Source organism: Trachypithecus francoisi, unplaced genomic scaffold (genome assembly GCF_009764315.1).
Source record: "Trachypithecus francoisi isolate TF-2019V2 unplaced genomic scaffold, Tfra_2.0 Contig00215, whole genome shotgun sequence".
In the NCBI taxonomy this organism is placed as follows: Eukaryota; Metazoa; Chordata; class Mammalia; order Primates; family Cercopithecidae; genus Trachypithecus; species Trachypithecus francoisi.
This window is the reverse complement of record NW_022680509.1, coordinates 8,979-13,467: the sequence shown is the minus strand read 5'-3', so window position 1 is coordinate 13,467 and position 4,489 is coordinate 8,979.

The window sequence follows — 4,489 nt, the reverse complement described above, 5'->3', positions numbered from 1 at the left end:
TCACTGTGCCTCGATCTCCCGATCTCACCGGTACATGAAGTAGCTGGGTCTACAGGTGCATGTCACCATGCCCAGCTAATCTTTTAAAAAAAATTTTGTAAAGATAGGGTCTTGCTATGCTGCCCAGGCTGGTCTCGAACCCCTGAGATTAAATGATCCTCCCACCTGGGCCTCCCAAAATGCTGGGGTTACAGCCGCAAGCCACTGCACCTGGCCTAATTTATAAATTAAACATTTATCATAGGTTTATGTGTGTACAGTATGGGAAAAAACAGGATATATAGGATTAGGTTCTATCTGTGGTTTCAGGAATCCACTGGGGGTCTTCAAATGCATCCCCCAGGATAAGAGAGGGAATACTATATTTGTTTCTTGTTTGTCCTTATGGAGTTTCTTTACGTAAGCAAATACAAATAGATACTTAGTTTCCCTTTCATATATAAGCAGAAATGTGCAAAGTACACTTAGCATGTGCTTTGGAGATCTTCCCATATAGGCACACAGGCATTAGGCTCATTTTCTTACAGGTGCATAGTATTTTACTGTACGCAGGTTCTATGATTTACTTAGCCAGTCCTCTATAGATAGGCCTTAAGGTTTCTATTCTTTTGTTATTTTCAAACAAAGCTACATCACCTTGAATCTAAGTGTATCTGAAAGAATTCTGACAAAAACTGTCAAATCGCACGACTTTACTTGCCCATCAGCCACGGGTCCCGTCTTCCCCCAGCCTCAGTGGACTGCAAGAGCGGCTGCTCGAGTTTTGCTGCTCTGAGATTTCCCAGATATGGTACATTTCTTTCCTCTTACTAAGAATGAGGTTGAGCATCTTTCCATGTTTTAGGCTCCTTAAATTCCTTTTCCCTTTTTGTGAGCTGTCTGTTCAGATCTTTTGTCTATTTTGATAGTTTTAACTTTTTAAAAGGATTTCCAGAAATGTCTATACTAATATATTAGCCATTTGTCTGTGCTGTGAGCAGTAAATAGTTCTCCTAGTTTTTTTCCTCTTTGGTGGGTTTTTTCCCCTTAGTGGAAAAGTGGTTTTAAAATATATATATTCAAATATATATATGTTATTTATATAATATATATTTTATATGAATAAATATATATGTGTGTTTGTGTAGAGAGTTAATTTTTATCAATCTTTTCTTTCATGGTTTCTTAATTTCAAATCAGTTGGAAAGGTTTGCTAAATCCACAGCTATGAAGAAATTCTCCTGTTTCATTCTAGTACTTAACAGTTTTTATTTTTATTTATTTTGAGATGGAGTCTTGCTCTGTCGCCCAGACTGGAATGCAGTGGTGTGATCTCAGCTCACTGCAACCTCCACCTCCTGGGTTCAAGCAATTCTTCTGCCTCAGCCTCCCGAGTAGCTGGGATTACAGGCATCCGCCACCATGCCCAGTTAATTTTTGTATTTTAGTAGAAAGGGCTTCTGTCACGTTGGCCAGGTTGGTCTCGAACTCCTGAACTCAAGTCATCCACCTACCTTGATCACCAAGTGCTGGGATTACAGGCGTGAGCCACAGCTCCCGGCCTATTTTTAAAATTTTTTGTAGAGATGGAGTCTTGCTGTGTTCCCCAGGCTTGTCTTAAACTCCTGGTCTCAAGCAGTCCTGCCACCTCAGCCTCCCCAGTTGCTGGGATTGCAGATATTGGCCACTGCAACCAGCCAATATTTTTGATTTTGAAAAAATGTAAGCCTGTACAAAATAGAGACAATGCTGTAATAAACTGGCATATATGCCCACCTAAATTCAACCGCTATCAAGGTTTTGTCATACTTCTTTCTTCTAGCTCTTCTCTCTAACGCTCTCTCTCAACAAAATTATTTTGAAGTACACCCAAAAAATCAAGTCATTTTACCTCTATATACTTCAATGTGCATTTTAAAATTATGAATATTTCCTTATATAACTATAATGCTATTATATGTAACAAAATTAACAATATTATTTGGTATCATCTAATAGTTGATCTATATTTGGTTTTCTCCAGTTGCCTCAAAAATGTATTTTTACAGTTGGTTTGTCCAAATAATAATGCATTTGTGGTTTCATTTTTGAAAACATTTAGCTATTGTTTATTTGTTTATTTGAGTCAGAGTCTTGTTCTGTCGCCCAGGCTGGAATGCAGGGGCGGAATCTCGGCTCATGGCAACCTCTGCTTTCTGTGTTCAAGCAATTCTCCTGCCTCAGCCTCCCGAGTCACTGGGATTACACGTGCCACCACACCAGGCTGATTTTTTGTATTTTTAGTAAAGACGAGGCTTTGCCATGTTGGCCAGGCTGGCCTCAAACTTCTGACCTCAGGTGATCCATCCACTTTGACCTCCCGAAGTGCTGAAATTACAGGCATGAGCCACTATGCCTGGCCTACACATTTAACTATTTAAATATTTGATCTATTAGAAATGTACCCTGGTGTGGGGCATGATTTATTTATTCTTCCATATGGTTACCCAGTTGCCATTACATTTATTGGGCAATCTAGTCTTCTTCATTGACTTTAAATGACAGGTTTCAAAATTTATGTATTCTCATATATATCTGGGACTACTTCTGGCTTTCTAATATGTTCTACTCTCTTGTTTGTTCACTTGCCAGTACCACATTATTTTAATTACTGAGGCTGTGTAGTGCGTTCAATAACTGGCAGCTCTTGCTTATTTATCCATGTGAACTTTGGAATCTACTTGCCTAGTTTATCTTTTTTCTTAATGGTTGGTATTTTACTGGGAATGTGTAAAATGTACTAAATTAACTTAGGAAGAATTGATATATTTATAACTCAAACTTCTCTAATTTAGAACATAATTTTTTTTCACATTCTTTTTTGTATTTTTTAGGATTATCTTCCAGTTGTTTCCATAGATTTGACATGTTTCATGTTAAGTTATTCCCTGGTACTGAATTGCGTTGTTACTGTAGCAAGTGTGGTGTTTTCTTCCTCTGTAGTCTGTGAATGGGCTGCTGTTTGGAGGTACAGCTTTCAACAGTGCCGACGTCTTACTCTCTGCCTGAAAAGATGCTCCAAGGCCCAGCACACCCATGCTGTGACAAGCAGGGCACATCCCTGAGTAAGAGTTGGCGCAGGTCAAGGCAGCTCAAGGCCTCCCATCCCGACTCCAATCCCTTCATGGGTAAGACTCAAGGAGCTGGGAACCTGGAGTAAGAAGACGTAAACTGAGTTGTGAAAAAGCAAACTCTAAGAGCTGGGAGGCTCTTTCCCATCAAGCTTCTAAGAAAGCTAAACTTTCTCTAATATGAGACAAATAATTTGCTATGAGATTAATGTAGATGCACTTCAAGACGGGCATCCATCCGATCATTCTTTTGGATTCACAGCAAAGCTCATCAAAGGCTGCCAGCAATCATTTTACACACAGCCCTGGATTTGGCAGTCACTTTGAGTACGGGACTCTCTACTGCCCCTCCGTCACCTACACAACATTACCCCCGCCTCTTCACCCCTTCAGGTGCCCTCACTCATGGCCAGGCTGGGCAGGATTAGCTTCTCTGCTGCAAGCGGGATGTCAAGGCAGTGGAAGTGGGGTTGGCAATTACCTCTGCTGCAAAGTCCTCTGGTTGAGACACCAGGCTCAGCCTGCCTTCCTGCCAACTGTTGATGGCAGCAGTGGCCCATTTGGGGTGGTTGCTGTGAGGATGCCAGCTGCAGCAGGGAAGCCATGGCTGGGATTGTGCACTCTGTGGAGCTGGCAGGGGCCAGGAACAGGTGATCCTAGCAGGAGCCCTGTGCCCTACCAAGCTGGCAGGATGGGAGCTTGTTCTCCCAGGCAGTTGCAGCTGCCCAGCCGTGGCTCTGGACCTGGGCATCCCTGCACTCTCCAGGGCCTGGGAAGCCTCCTATTCCTGCAGGCAGAAGTGCCTATTCCCATTCCCTGGCCTCTCCTCTCTCCCGGTGCCCACACCAGTGTGAAGCAAAGTTGTGGCAGAGCCAGCACCCTGCTGCCTCAGTCCTCTGTGGACTTTGGGCAGTGATGAGTATGGGAGGGAGGCTGGGGGCATTGATGGCAGCTGAGCACGGGCCTGTGGGTGCCCCTCAGTGCAGACGGCCTGGGTGCCATAGATGGCATGTTGATGGCAGTGGGAGGCAGAGAGGTTCCTAGGCAGGAAGCGGGGGGTCTCTGGTGAAACCCTACTTTTAAGCCAGGGATGGCCTGAAGCCTGGGGGCTCAGCTGCCCGTTCCTGGTGGAGTCCGCAACCTGGAGTGAGAAGTTCATTGATGTGCCTTTTGGCCAATCAGATGGTGCTTTTTCCAGGCCCGCCTATGGCCAGCTATGGACCAATCGGCATGCACTTCCTTCCTTCTAAGCCCATAAAAACCCCAGACTCAGTCAACCTAAGACACTTGTCTGGACTACGTGTGGAAGGGAGCTACCCACTTTGGGTCTCCTGAGAGCTGTTTTGTCACTCATTTAAGCTCCTGTCTGCCTTGTTCACCCTCCAGTTGTCTGCATAACC